Here is a 16854-nt window from a genome sequence, read left to right as displayed (position 1 = left end):
CTGTCCATATTGTCACCATGCTTATTTAAATTGTATGTAATAATCACTTCAGTCGTTCAGTAGTGTCCTACTATTTGTGACCCCATGAACTGCAGAACGCCAGACCTGTTTGTCCGTTATCAACCTCTTGAGTATACCCAAAGTCATGTCCATTGAATCGGTGATACTTTCCAACCATCTCATTCTCTGTCATCCCTTTCTCTTCCTACCCTCAAACTTTCACAGCGTGAGGATCTTTTCCATTGAGTCAGTTGTTTGCATCGGGTGGCCAAAGTGTTGGAGTTTCAACTTCAACATCAGTCATTCCAGTGAACATCCAGGACTGATCTCCTTTAGGATTGGGTGGTTGGATATCCTTGCAGTCCAATGGACACTCAAGAGTCTTCTCCAACACCACGGTTCAAAAGCATCAATTATTGGCACTCAGTTTTCTTTATAGTCCGAATAACACATCCATACGTGACTACTGGAAAAACGATAGCTAGACTAAACAGAGTTTATTGGCAATTCAGGTCTCTGCTTTTTATTTATGTTGTCTAGGTTGATCATAGCTTTCCTTCCAAAGAGTAAGCATTTTACATTTCATGGCTACAATCACGATCTGCAGTGATTTTGGAGCCTCCCCCTGGGGAAAAAAAAATATTGGCAGCCACTCTTTCCCCACCTATTTGCCAGAAGTGATGGGACTGGAGGCCATAACATGAGTTGATAAAAGTTGAAATTTAAGCCAACGTTTTCATTCTCCTCATTATGTTAATCAAGAAACTCTTTAGTTGTTCTTCACTTTCTGTCATAATTGTGGTGTCACCTGCATATCTGGGTTGTTGATATTTCTCCCAGCAATCTTGATTCCAGTTTGTGCTTCCCAGCCCAGCGTTTCTCATGATATACTCTGCATAAAAGTTCAATAAGGAGGGTGAAGGTACAGCCTTGACATACTCATTTTCCTATTTGGAACCAAGATGTTGTTCCATGTCCAGTACTATCTATTGATTCCTGACCTGCAAACAAGTTTCTCAAGGGACAAGTCAGGTGGTCTGGTATTCTGATCTCTTTCAGAATTTTCCATAATTTATTGAGATCCACACAGTCAAAGGCTTTTGCATAGGAAATAAAGAAGAAAGAGATGTTTTTCTGGAACTCTCTTGCTTTTTTGATGATCCAGCAGATGTTAGCTGTTCGATCTCTGGTTTCTCTGCCTTTTCTAAAACCACCTTGAACTTCTGGAAGTACACGGTTCACCCATTTTTGAATCCTGGCTTGGAGAATATGGAACATTATTTTCTAGCGTGTGAGATGAGTGGAATCGCGCGGTAGTTTGGAGCATTCTTTGGCATTTCTTTGGGATTGGAATGAAAGCTGATCATTTCCAGTCCTGTGGTCACTGCTGAGTTTTCCCAGTTTGCTGACATGTGGAGTGCAACGTTTTCACAGCATCATCTCTTAGGATTTGAAATACCTGAACTGAAATTCTGTCAATTCCACTGGCTTTGTTCACAGTGATATTTCCTAAAGCCCACTTGAATTCCCATTCCAGGATGTCTGGCCATAGGTGAGCGTAAGTGATCACATCATTGTGAATTTTGAGTGAACTCTGGGAGTTGGTGATGGACAGGGAGGCCTGGCGTGCTGTGATTCATGGGGTCGCGGAGATTCGGACACGACTGAGCGACTGAACTGAACTGAACTGAAAGATCTTTTCTGAACAATTCTGAGTATTTGTTGAAGCTCTTCTAAATAGTTTCTGCTTCATTAGGTCCACACCATTTTGGTTCTTTATCGAGCCCTTCTTTGCATGTAATAGTCCCTTGGTATCTCAAATTTACTTAAAGGGGCTCTCGTCTTTCTCATTCTATTTTTCCTATCTATTTCTTTACGTTGATCACTCAGGAAGGCTTTCTCAACTCTCCTTGCTATTCTTTGCACCTCAGCTATCAAATGGATAAATCTTTCCATTTCTCCTCTGCTTTTGGCTTCTCTTTTTTTTCACAGAACATCGTAAGGTTTTCTCAGACAGCTGTTTTGCTTTTTTGCTTTTCATTTTCTTGGGGATGGTCTTGGTTCCTGTCTCCTGTAGAATATCACAAACCTTCATCCATAGTTCATATGTAGTGTACAACATGCTAAATGCCAGACTTTAAGAAGCACAGGCATGAATAAAGATTGCTGCAAGAAATATCAACAGCCTCAAATGAAATCACTCTTATGACAAAAATTAAGTAGATATAAAGAACCTCTTGATGAAAATTAAAGAGGAGACTGAAAATTTTGAATTAATATTCAACATTCAGAAAACTAAGATCATGTCATATGGTCCCATCCCTGCTTAAAATATGGGTGGAGAAACAATGGAAATACTGATAGACTTTATTTTGGGGGGCTCCAAAATGATTGAAGATTGTGACTGCAGCCATAAAATTAAAAGCACTTGGTACTTGGATTAATAGCTATGAACTACCTACACAGCCTATTGAAAAGCAGAGACATTGCTTTGCCAGCGAAGTTTCACCTGGTCAAAGCGATGGTTTCTCCTGCAGTAATGCACGAATGTGAAATTTAGACTGTAAAGACAGCTGAGCATGGAAGAATTGATGCCTTTAAAATGTGGCATTGGTGAAGACCCTTGAGAGTCTCTTGGACTGCAAGAAGGCTAAAGGATATCAGTCCTGAATATACATTGGAAGCACCGATGCTGAAGCACAAACTCCAATAATCCGGACCCCTGACGCAAAGAACTGACTCATTGGAAAAGACCCTGATCCTGGGAAACATTGAAGGCAATAAGAGAAGAGAATGACGGAAGATGAGGTGGTTAGATGGCGTCACCGACTCGATGGACATGAGTTTGAGTAATCTCTGGGAGTTGGTGATTGACAGGGAAACAAGACAAGCTGCAGTTCATGGGGTCGCAAAAGTTGAACACGACTAAGAGACTGGACTGAATTGAACTTAAATGGAGAATTACCTACATTTTTACGTGCAAATATGGTGATGCTTGTTTTACTCCATGATATACTGCATTTTTTTTTCTTCATTTTAAGAAAATCTGGAAGCTGTTTTTTTTTTTTCTTTTTGTTTGTTTTGTTTTTAGTGTGAAATGCAGACTAGTCTACACCTCATACATGAAACTGTGTGGTGGTTCTCTACTATTAAGTGTGAAGTTCTGGAAATTTCACACATGAAAATCTTAGCACTGCTTTTTGAAGACATGGAAAACCAGTATGAAATTGGAACTATCTCTACTGCACAAGTGAAAATATAGACACCACTGTTTCTTCATAAGTAGAGAGATGTATTTCTGAAAACATATCCCAAAACAAAGAATGGATTCCATGAAGTGGGAAATGGCTTGTATTTATTGTATCAAAACATGGGGGGAAGACTCTGTAATGGAATTTGGACTTCCGTACACTTCATATTTGAGTTCAGAATGGATATTTTCCTATAAGAAATAAGGAAATCTCTATATTTCATATGAAGCACTGGTTCTTCAGTTGCAGAAACACCTATGTGCCCTGTTTGCCTATGTTTCAATGTACCTTGCACATTTGTGTGTGTCTAGCCACGTAGGCTTGTTTCCTGTGTTTGTGTGTTTTCCTGTGTGGATGTGCATCCAATCACAGATGACACAGAGATGAAAATCACAGACCACGAGATATGGAGCAAACAGAAAGAGGCACCAGGCATTCACAGACTGTTCCATGCATCTCTGAGGTGGTCCTGCCTGCTCAAGACAGGACTGAGGAAAGGATGACCAGTTACAACTCAGTACTGTGCGTTCACAAATCTGGGGTTGCATCAAGAGACATGCAGAATCTCATAGTTTCTGCTGTGGTCATGTGTGTTTGTAGCAGGAAGAGGATGTGGAACACTTGAAGAGTCATCCAGTATAACTCCAGTGGTGTGGGGCTTTGAAAACATAGCCTGTGGACCCTTCAGTGTGGGGGAAGTGGGCTAGCCTGTGGAAATGGTGGACACGGCTATAACTGGAAATAAGAGTATGAAATGGTGAAGGTCCTTCAGAAAAGAGTAGAAACTGAAAGGAGGAGAAACAGAGAGAAAACCTACTGCACTGCAAAAAGATTTCCAAATTAGAGGAAGGCCCTGGGAGAGTGCAGCCTCGGATCAGCCAATCACGTAGCACACTCTCTCTTTATGAGTGATCAATAGCATCATGTGAGACGAATGACATGAAAAGGTAAAATCCTTAATTGTGAAACCACACACATCCAAGAAAACACAGGGTGACCTTGGCCCTGTCCAGGTACTTCCTGCCTATCTGAAAGCTCAGAAAGGTGAAGAAAGTGCAGATGTGTGATGGAGACATTTCCCCCTTTAGTAGTGTGTGCCCGTGAGGGAGCGAAGATGGGAAAGTAGAACAGTGTGAAACAAAATTTCCCTGTGAGAAGTCCAAAATTACAGTTTGTTTCTGAAGGACCTTTGACAGGAGAATGTTGGGTCCCACAGAAAACAACAACAACAACAACAGACGTCCAAGGGCAAAGGAAAACTAACAAGAATGTAGGAGCAGTGAATTTGCATTTAGAATCAATAAATACCAGCGATGCCTCAAGTGCTCAATAAAATATTTTGTGCACCTATACCCAGAGACCACACAGAGACAGAGTCAGAACTGCATTTGAGTGATTGAATGTCTCCTGAAGAGGCATGGGTCAGCAATTCCCTGACAGGGAAGAGAGGCTCTGCCTGCTACAGACCTGGTCATGCAGTTTGTGACATAAACTCTCTCAGAGGAGGTCACCTTACAAGCTAACAAAAGCCGCCTAACACACAATGCACAAGTTGAAGGATGATTATTCCAAAGAAAGTTTTGTACATTTAAGGAAATTCTAGGACTCCTACAGTTTTCTCAACCTAGCGATCTGTCAAAGGGACTGAGAACCCCAGGGAATTTGACTTCGGAGGCCAGTGGGATTTGAATATACAACTTCCACAGGAGTGAAACAGACTGTTGGAGGGCGCACACAAAACCTTGCGTGCATGAGGAGTCAAGAATAAGGAGCAGTGTCCCCAAAAGAGACTGAGCCAGACTTGCTTGTGAGTGTCCAGGAGTCTCCAGCAAAGTGTGGGATGCAGAGTAGTCACGGGAACTGAATACTAGAGTGCTTGCTCAAATCCTTTTGAAGGAGGTCCCAAGTACTTTCGTTACCCATATGATAGTTTGGGCTCAGCTCAAACAACGAGACCTGAACACAGCCACATCCATCAAGAGAAAATCGGATTAAAGATTCACTGAATATGGCCCCACATATCAGAGCAGGACCGAGGCTCACTCAGTCTGTTTCTCCCATCAGGATGTTTTCATAAGCCTCTTATCTTTATCCATCAGAGGGCAGAGAGAATGAAAATCACAATCACAGAAAGCTAACCAAACTGTCCAAATGTATCACAGCCTTGTCTACCTCAATGAAATTATGAAATATGCTAGGTAGGGCCACCCAGGATGGATTGGACATGGTGGAGAACTCTAGCAAAATGTGGTCAACTGGAGAAGGGAATGGAAAACCACTTAAGTATCCTTGCTTAGAAAACCCAATGAACGATATGAAAAGCCAAAAAGATAGGACACTGAAAGATGAACTCTCCAGGTTGGTACGTGTATTATCTACTTCTGGAACTCAGTGAGGAAGTAACTCCAGAGAAAATAGAGATGGAGCCAAAGGAGAAACAACACCGAAATGTGGATGTGAGTGGTGATAAAAGTAAAGTTTGATGCTCTAAAGAATGATATTTCATAGGAAGCTACAAAGTTAGGTCCAGGATGAAGGTAAATTTTAAGTAGTCAAACAGGAGATGACAAGTGTGAAGATCAAAGTTTCAGCAATCCATTTGTTCATGAATGGAATGGACAAATTTAATTCAAATGACCATTTTATCTTCTAAAGTGGGCAAGAATCCCTAGAGAAGAAATGGAAGAGTGTGAATTGCAGTACTTGATTGCAATATAAAAATGAAATATCTCTGCTTATTTTCAAGGCTAACCATTCAATAGTACTGTAATCCAAGTCTATGTCATGACCAGGAATGCTAAAGTGGAAGTTGAGCTGAAGGTCAGGGTGAAGCTGAGGTTGAGTAGGTCTGTGATTACCAGTAGGACATTCTAGGACTTACACCCACAAAATAAGATGCTATTTTCAACATACAGGACTGGAATGGAAAATTAGGAAATTAAGAATTACCTAAACTAACAGACATGTTTGGCCTTCGGGTACAAAATAAACCAGGGCAAAACCTGACAGTTTTGCCAAGACAAGTTACTGTCATTGGATACACCCTCTTCCAACAACACTAGACATGACTCCACATATGTACATCATCAGATGATCAATACCGAAATCAAACTGATAATATACTCTGAAGAAGAGGATAGTGAATCTCTTTCAGTTCAGTTCAGTTCAGTTCAGTTCAGTACCTGAGTCGTGCCCAACTCTTTGCCACCCCCTGAACCGAAGCACAAGAGGCCTCTCTGTCAATCACCAACTCCTAGAGTTACTCAAGCTCATATCCATTGCGTGGGTGATGCCATCCAACCATCTCATCCTCTATCATCCCCTTCTCCTCCTACCACCAATCCCTCCCAGCATCAGGGTATTGTCTATCGAGTCAACTCTTCGCATGAGATGGCCAAAGTATTAGAGTTTCAGCTTTAGCATCAGCCCTTTCAAAGATCACAAAACACTGATGTCCTTTAAAATCATTCCTTTAGGACTGGTTGGATTTCCTCACAGTCCAAGGGACTCTCCAGAGTCTTCTCCAAAACCACAGTTCAAAAGCATCAATTTTTTGGCACTCAACATTCTTCACCATCTAACTCTCACATCCATACATGACCACTGGAAAAACAATAGCCTTGACTAGATGGACCTTTGTTGGCAAAGTGATGTCGTTGTTTTTTAATATAATATCTAGGTTAGTCATCACTTTCCTTCTGAGGAGTAAATGTCTTTTACTTTCATGCCCATAATCACCATCTTTAGTGATTTTGGAGCCCGCCAAAGTAAATCCTGACACTGTTTCCACTGTTTCCCCATCCAGATCCATGAAGTGATGGGTCCAGATGCCATGATCTTAGTTCTCGAAAGTTGAACTTTAAGCCAATTTTTTCACTCTCCTCTTTCACTTTCATCAAGAGGCTTTTCAGTTCCTCTTCACCCTCTGCCATTTGGGTGGTGTCATCTGCATACCTCAGGTTATTGATATTTCTCCCAGCAATCTTGATTCCAGCTTCTTCTTTCAGCCCAGTGTTTCTCATTATGTACTCTGAATATAAGTTAAATAAGCAGGGTGAAAATATACAGCTCTGACACACTCCTTTCCTTATTTGGAACCAGTCTGTTTTTCCATGGCCAGTTCTAACTGTTGATTCCTGACCTGTATATAGGTTTCTCAAGAGGTAGGTCAGGTAGTCTGCAATTCCCATCTCTTTCAGAATTTCCCACAATTTATTGTGATCCACACAGTCAAAGGCTTTGCATAGTCAATAATGCAGAAATAGATTTGTTTTCTGGAATGCTCTTGCTTTTTTGATGATTGAGCGGATATTGGCAATGTGATTTCTGGTTCCTCTGTCTTTTCTAAAAGAAGCTTGAACATATAGAAGTTCACAATTCACGTATTGCCGAAGTCTATAAAGTCAGTCAATACAATACTGGGAGTTGACTGTGGCTCACATCAGCAACACACGTTGAAAAAATCATTCTTATATTGAAGAAAGTAGGGAAAACCTCTTGATCATTCAAGTATAATCTAAATAAAATATCTTTTGATTGTAATTGCAAATGCAAATTGATTCAAGGAATTAGATCTGAGAGAGAAGATTATGCAGAAGTTTGTGACATTGTACAAAATGAAGCAATGAAGAATATCCCCAGAAGAAAGAAATGCAAAAGGAAAAATGGTTACCTGAAGAAGCCTTAAAAGCAGCTGAGGAAAAGGAAACAAAAAGAGAGAGAAAGAGAGAGAGAGAGAAGTGGAAGGAAAACAAGAACAGGAAAGTTACACCCACCTAAATACAGAGCTTTGAAGAATAGTTATGGTTTATAAGAAAATCTTTCTCATTGATCTATGCCAAGAAATAGAGGAAAACAATAGAAGAAGAAAGGCTAGAGATCTCCTCAAGAAAATTAAATATAGCAGGGGAACATTTTATGCAATAAAGGGCAGAATAAAGGACACACATTTAGGGAAGAAAGACAAGCAGAAATATAAGAAAAGGTGGCAAAAATACACAGAAGAACTACACAAAGAAAATGTCCAATGCTGAAAAGCACGATGGTATCATCACTCACCTAGACCCAGGCATCCTAGAATGCATAGTCAAGAAGGCTTTAGGAAACATTAGTGAGAACAAATCTGGTGGAGGTAATGGCTATCCAGTTGAGATATTTCAAATCCTAAAATATGATGCTGTGAAAGTGCTGCACTAAATATGAAGGAAAATTTGGAGAACTCAGCAGTGGCCACAGGACTGAAAATGATCACTTTTCATCGCATTCCCAAAGAAAGACAATGTCAGAGTCTTTGAACTAACACACAATTGCACTCGTTTCACATAAAGCAAAAAGTAATGCACGGAATTCTCCAAGGAAGTTTTCAACAGTATGTAAAAGAAGAATTTCTAGAGGTTCAAGCTGCATGTACAAAAGGCAGAGGAACCAGAGATCAAATTTTCCATACCCACTGTATGCTCGAAAAAGCAAGCAATTTCCAGAAAAACATCCCCTGCTTTATTGACTATGTCAAAACATGGCTTGTGGAACACAAAATGTGTGGAAAATTCTTCAAGAGATGGGAATATCATACCACCTGACCTGCCTCCTGAGAAACTTCTATGAAGATAATGAAACAACAGTTATCATGGACGGAGAACATTGGACTGGTTCCAAAGTTGGGGAAAGTAGACACTCAACGCTGAATATTGTCACCCTGTTTAGTTTTGTAGACTGCGTCATGTGAAATGCCAAGCTGCATGAAGAACAAGTTAGGATCCAGTTTGCCAGGGGAAATAGCAACAAACGCAGATATATGACGACACCACCATTAAGACAGAAAGTGAAGAGAAACTAAGAAATCTCTTAATGAAAGTGAAATTGGAGAGTGAAAATTTTGGTTTCAACCTGCACATTCAATGACTGAAGTTCATGGCATCTGGTCCCAATTCTTCACGGCAAAGAGATGAGGAAACAGTGGAAACCATGACAGGCTTTCCTATCTTGGACTTCAAAATCACTGTAGATGGTGACTGCGGCCATAAAAGCTATGACGTAAATAGACAGCATATTAAAAAGCAGATATATTACTTTACTGAAAAAGGTCCATCTAGTCAAAGCTATGGATTTCCCAGCAGTCAGGTATGGATGTGAGATTTGGACCTTAAAGCTGACTACCAAAGAACTGATATTTTGATCGATCCTCTTGGAAAATATGATTGAGATTTGCACTGCATGTAGAAGAAACAAGTGAATCCTAAGAGAAATTGGTAATGAGTATTCAGACAGATGCTGAAGCTGAAACTTCAGTATTTTGGCCACTTGATGTGAAGAACAGACACTGTAAAACACTCTGATACTTGGAAAGACTGATGACAGAATGAGATTTGGACGACAAAAAATGAGAAGGTTGGATGGCATCACCGTTTTTCTAAGAATAGCAAGAGAGATATTGCATCACCACTTGATGGAGATGTATTTGAGCAAGCTCTGGGAGCTGTAGATGAACAGGTAAGCCTGGCATGCTTCAGTTGATGGGGTCACAAAGTGTAGGATGAATGAGGGACAGAAATAAGTTGAACTGAATGGTGGTGGGCTGTTTGCATCAAGGGATCCTAGGATAGTGGAAGACTTTGATGCCCATTAAAGCAGTTCAGAGCCTTCAGGTTTTCAGGCTTAGGGAGAAGGGAATAGCAGTTGTCACAGAGATGTTCCACTTCTTGGTCAAAAATCCTGACATAAATTCCTTTCTTTCTCTGGGATCTCATCCATGGCTGTGGATGGCAGAGAGGGAAAATGTCTCTCTGCACTTGAGGGATGGTTCTGAAAGTCTCACTGGAGGACAATCTCTGATTTTGTTACAGTAATCCTGAGTGGAATGTGCACCATGAGACTCACAAGGAGACTGGAATTTAAGCGGGCATCTGGTTGTCCCCCAGCCAAAACTTTAGCTGAATTCATGGTTCATGAACTCCATAAGCTAAAAGACTGGCAGGGATCTTGAGCTATAGGAAGATCTACCACAGCCTCATGAGGGCAACAGAAAGAGAGCCTTGGCATTTAGCAAGTTAGGGAGGCCTGGCCTGGAATCATGCCCTCTTGGGAGAGGAATGCCACTTTCTGCACAATGAAGCCATGAGTTGTGGGCCCAGGGCAGGCAGGCTCCCCAGGGTGTGATCTGTGTGGGGATTCTGTGTATGTGTGGGTAGAAGTAAACTATGGTGTTGCCAAAAATGGAAGCCACCTGACCTTTTGGACTTCACGTTCAGTGACTTGTTTCAGCAGAGGTCCTTTGGATCCATATGTACCTTCTTCATGATAGTGCTTCAGACACAGTCCTGTCACATTCTCTTTGGTTTTTTGAAGGCCCCGATTTGGCCTTTCCCTGCTACCGGAAGATAACCATAGGGGGAGAGGGAGTGAAAATATCTCCAAACAGGCTCTTTCACAATTAGCAGGCACAGGGGCACCTCTCTCAGAAGTCTTGGGCCTGAGTGGGTACTGGGCCTGCCATAAGTGCATGACATTGACAAACAATGATTTTGAGAGGCCTTGCTGAGATGGGGTGCTTAAAGTCAGTGCAGTCTGAAGCCCCATGTTATTCTGGTGTGGTTGCTGGAAGAAAAGTGCATGGAATGGAATCATGCCAGTGTGACTGGCACTGTGAACCAGTCAATACGATGGAGGAATACAGAATAGCATCACTCATTCAGCTGTTCACCATGAGCACTTCCAGCCCACCCAACTCTGTGCAGGTCAGTCCTCCTCATGACATGTCCCAACATTCTGTAACCTTCCAGAATAAACAGTATAGGTAGAAGAGGACACTACCTTGATTCACAAGTAAATGGAAGAAAACCACCAGAGAAAATGAGAGGTCCTTACCCAAGTCCATTATCCTGGACAAGTAAAGGTGTAGTTCTGCATCTGTGAAAATTTCCTTTTTGTGTTGGATGTATCTGTGTCTGTATCTACACTCACTGGCCCAAAACTGCGTGCGAACTGCCAGAACTGGCCTGGCTGGCAGTTTGAAGCCAGGGAATCAAGCCCAAGGATGTCAGAGTGGAGGCAAGAGAGCACTCAGGGCCATTGAGGGAGATGCAAAGCAGCCAAGAAACACAATGGCCCAGATTACAAAGCAAAGAGATGGGGTATGCAGAGCCCCTACAAAGAGCTTTCTGTCTGTCTCAAATGCAGCAGTACTCTTTCAGCCACAGGACCAGGTACATCTTTCTTTTATGTAAGGTTTGGGACCCTGATGGCTCTGTAGCATAAGCTGATGCTGCCTGTTGAGTAGAATTGCCTAAGAAAGGCAATGCCAAAGAAGCTCAGACTACCACTCGGTTACACTCAAGTGACACATGAGTAAAGTAATGTTGAAAATTCTCCAACCAGGCTTCAGCAATACATGAATCATGGACTTCCAGATGTTCAAGCTGGCTTTAGAAAAAGCAGAGGGACTAGAGATCAGATTACGAACATCCTATGGCTCATCAAAAAAGCAAGAGAGTTCCAGAAAAACATCTATTTCTGCTTTATTGACTATGCCAAAGCCTTTGAGTGTGTGGATCACAATAAATTGTGGAAAATTCTGAACGAGATGGGAATACCAGACTACCTGACCTACCTCCTGAATATCTGCCGGCAGATCAGGAAATATCAGTGAAAACTGGACATGGAACAACAGACTGGTTCCAAATAGGAAAAGGCTGTATATTGTCACCCTGTTCATTTAACTTATATGCGGAATACATCATGAGAAACACTGGGCTGGATGAAGCACAAGCTGGAGACAAGATTGCCAAGAGAAATATCAATAACCTCAGATATGTATATCATACCACGCTTATCGCTGAAAGTGAAAAAGAACTAAAGAGCCTCTTGATGAAAGTGAAAGAGGAGAGTGAAAATTCTGGCTTAAAGTTCATCATTCAGAAAACGAAGATCATGGCCTCTTGTCCCATCACTTCATGACAAATAAATGGGGAAAGAAGCGAAAAAACAGCTGTCTTTAACTGTTTGGGCTCCAAAATCACTTCGGATGGTGACTGTAGCCATGAAATTAAAAGACATTTCTTCCTTTGAAGGAAACATGACCAATGTAGACAGCATAGTAAAAAGCAGAGACATTACTTTGTCAATAAAGGTCCATCTAATGAAGGCTATGGTTTCTCCACTAGTCAGGTATGATTGTGAGATTTGTAATATAAAGAAAGCTGAGCACTGAAACACTGATGCTTTCCAACTGTGGTGTTGAAGAAAACCCTTGAGAATCTCTTGGACTTCAAGAAGATCCAACCAATGCATCCTAAAAGAGAGCAGTCCTAAGTATTCTTTGTAAAGACTGATGTTGAAGCTGAAACTCCAGTAATTTGGCCACCTTATGCAAAGAACTGACTCACTGGAGAAGACACTGATGCTGGGAAAGACTGAAGGCACGAGGAGAATGGGATGACAGAGGATGAGATGGTTTGATGGCATCACAGACTCAATGGAGATCAGTTTGAGCCCACTCCTGTAGTTGATGCTATACAGGGAGGTATGGCATACTGAAGGCCATGGGCTCATGAATAGTAGGACACGACTGAGGGCCTGAACTGAACTGAACCTTCAGAATTTGCCAGTTTCCAACATTTCTCAAATCTTCACAAAATTTTTAAACATCAGTGCTTTGCAGTGAATGGCTTAGAATGATCCTTCTGCTGCTCCCATCCCCACAGGGCTGAGGTGATAGGGTTAGCTGGCACGTGTTCTCATGTGGAAGCAGGAAGAAAGCAGAACCACTTTGAAAGGGCCTCTGTACAGTAAATGAGCTGACTTCAATGCCCCTGCACTGATGAGTCATGTCCCATAGCGGGATGCTGACCTTGATATCCCTTAATTAGAGATTCTTCACCTGTAATTCTCTTTAGAGAGAATTCCATCTCTAAATAGGGAATTCTCTGTAGGTCGCATATTGGCATACGGGCAAAATGTTTCTACGTGAAGCACAGAACTCAGTGTTTCAAATACAAATGTATGCATGTAAATTCCCTGTACGAAATATGGAATTCTCTATATTGCATACGCGAATTTCTCAACCCTCAATTTCCAGAATGAAAATGGAAATCTCACTTGGTCTTAGCCAAAAGCGTGCACAGTTTCGTTTTCAATTGTTTGTGAATCCTTTTGGTGAGGGATAACACATTTTTTTACCAAAACTTGGAAGGAATGGCTGATGCAATATGCAGTGGGAGAGTGCATTTCCATCTCTTTTTTAGCTGCATATTACAGCGTGAATCTTCCCCTCTCTGCATTGCCTACAGCTATGCATGAATTAAGGCATCCCACAGAAAGGTAGATTTCATCCTGTCTCCTGTATAGTGCCTAAAGTCATAGGAATGACGTTACCAAGAGTGTTCCCAAAGTTTAGAGCACACTAAACAAGACTAATGGTTCTAATGGTGGGAATCACACACACACACACACACACACACACACACACACACACACACAATGATTTCCTAATTAAGTAAAAAATCTTACTGGTTGTAGTTCATTCAAGAACCCTCCAAAATCAGGCAGCATATGTTACTGCAAATTGACATCTGGGTAACTAGTATACTTTTACACCTGTTCATTAAACTAATTACTGAACGCTGCTGAATGTCACCAGAACACTATGCTTAACAACGTGTATAGCTAATATTGTATATCTTCAGTTGGATCTCAATACCTAGTCATTTAATAGATACTTTAGGAAGAACAAATAAAGTTGGCTTGGAAGAATTAGGGAGGGTTTCCCTCACTTTAAATAATCATTTAAATGTCAGAATTGAAGTATAGTTCTTACTTCATCCCTGTACTTGACAAACGTTGTGCTGGGAGCCCTTCTGGCTAAACTGTAACCTCTGTGAATACCTTACTCAATCTCTAGTTAATCCCTTTACCCACAAATCAGCTCAGACTTTGTAAGTAGGGACTGATCAAGTACCTACAGGCCATTGCATACACCCAGAGGGTCTCCTGTTCTATCAAATTTTCTAATTCATGTCACAAATCAGTAAGTCCAGCAAGAAACCCCTAGAGCTAAGTATGTCAAACAGGACCACTGGGAAAACATCACTGTAGGAATTACAAGGCTAAAACCCAGTGCTGCTAGGCGAATAGGGCATATTTTTTTATTGAGAATAGAGTTTGGACATTCATCATATCCAGTCTTTTCTTTCTTAATGTGGTCCATTTCAGACTGGTACAAGTACCGAATACAATTCTGTTTAATGCAGAAGGCAATTATCTATTTTGAACAAGAGGGAACAAAATAACACCCCAAGAGATGTGGAAACAGGTCCTCAACTGGACAATGTAGGCTTTTTCAGTCTAGGTTTTAAGTATACTGACCATGTCTAGAAGAAGGTCAGCATTCTAGATCCCACCAAGGACTTATTCAAATGACAGAAGCTGGGAAACTCTCTTATAATAATTTAAAAGAAACTTTCATAAGATAGTTCTTTCTTCTAAAAAAGAAACTTCTAATCCCCTAGATATTTCTACATAATTGACTAATAATTGTCTCCAATTTAGCACGTCTCTTGCCTGACTCCAAAACCTGCTTTAGTCTTTTAGTCAAAAAATGTCAACTCAGTTCCAATTGTTTGAAAAAAAAAAAAAGGCACAGTCATCATTGACTTTCTTCTTTAACAGGCCACATTTCAGTCTTTGGCAAATCTAGCATTTGAACACTTCTCATCTTCTTCACTTATACTGGAGGCTTTCAAGACTTCATTACTGCTAACCTTCTTTATTTATTGTTTTTCTGTCATTAAGTCATGTCTGACTCTTTGTGACCCCATGGACTGCAGTACACCAGGCTTCCCTGTCCATCACCAACTCCCAGAGCTAGCTCAAAATCATGTTCATCCAATCGGTGATACCATCCCACCTTCTCACCCTCTGTCATCCCCTTCTCCTCCTGCTTTCCATCTTTCCCAGCATCGGGACCTTTTCCAATGAATTGGCTCTTTGCTTCAGGTGGTCAAAGTATTGGAGCTTCAGATTCAGCATCAGTCCTTCCAATGAAATTTCCGGACTGATTTCCTTTAGGATTGGCTGGTTTGATCTCCTTGAAGTCCAAGGAACTCTCAAGCGTCTACTCTACCAGCAGAGTTAGAAAGCTTAAGTTCTGTCACTGTATCCTGTCAATTCATTTTATTCCACCATTCAGTACCCCTCAATGATTCTCTGTATCATTTTGAGTAAAAATAAAAGTCTTTGCAGTAAAAAAAAAAAAAAAGAAGAAGAAGAAGAAAAGAAAAAAATAATGAAAATCTCTTTACTTCATGTGAAAATCTGTATGCATATTTTTTACATGAAAATGGGAAATTAATGTATTTCAGCTATACATAACTGGATGCTAACTTTCCTACATGACATCTGGAATTTTGTGTATTTCACTTATTAAATGCTAGCCGTAGATTTTAGTACACAAAATAAGGATTTTGATTGTTTCACATATGTAAATCTGGGCACTGATTTTCTTCCTTTGAGTATAGAATTCTCTGTATTTCACATATTAAAATCCTATCGCAGATGGAATCCATGAAAAAATGAATTTCCTATATTCTATTTAGCAAAATATGGGCCCAAATTTTCAATTGTCTGTATTTCACAAATGAAAATCTTGCTCTGATTTTCCTACATGAAATATGGATTTCTGTATTTTCTGTATTTGAAACTCTAGGCATGGTGCTTTTTTCCATGGAGTATGAAATCATTCTGTTTCACATCACCTATACAGGTGCCAAATTTCCTACTAGAAATATGGAATTACTTATTTAACATGGGCAAATCAATGTCTATATTCCTATTTGAAATATCAATTCTCTACAATTTACATATGAATATTTGGTGAAGATTTTTTCCTACATTACATATAGAATTTTCTACCTTTCACAGATGAAAATCAGGATAGTTGTTTTTCCTACAAGGAATGAGGAGTTCCTTTTCTTAAACAAGAACATACGGGTGCAAATTTTCCTGCATGAAAAATGGAAATCTCTGCTTTTCAATTCTTTACCATCTATGCTAACTGGGAACTTGAATGGTTTTAGGAAGACTTGTAAGCTCTTTCTAAAATTAAAGCTGAGAAAAGATGTCAATTTCATCATAGGGTTCTGGAATGTAAAAACAGAGAATCAAAGGATACCTGGTGCAATGGGCATGTTTGACCTTGGTGTATGAAATGAGGTGGGACAAAGACTAGCAATGCTTTGGCAAATAGAAAGGACGAAAATGAAAATAGTGACAGACAGGTTTCTTTAGCTCCAAAATCTCTGGGGACAGTGATCACATCCCTGAGAATAAAAGACCCCTTCTCCTGGGATGAAAATCTATGATAAGTCTAGACATACACACAATGTACTGAAAAGCGGAGATGTCTCTTTGGCAATAAATGTCCCTTTAATCAGGGCTACAGTTTTAGCAGAAGACATGTACGGATGTGCTAGCTTCACTATAAAGAAGGCTGAGTTACAAAGCATTGAGGCTTTGCAGCTGAGTGCTAAAGATGGCTCTTGACAGACCCTTGTCTAGCAAGGAGTTCAACCCCACCAATCCTAAAGGAAACTAACCCTAAACATCCATTGGA

The sequence above is a fragment of the Moschus berezovskii genome, chromosome Y (genome assembly GCF_049115385.1).
Source record: "Moschus berezovskii isolate FMDL1 chromosome Y, NW_MosBer_1.0, whole genome shotgun sequence".
NCBI lineage: Eukaryota > Metazoa > Chordata > Mammalia > Artiodactyla > Moschidae > Moschus > Moschus berezovskii.
This window is presented reverse-complemented; position numbering follows the sequence as displayed.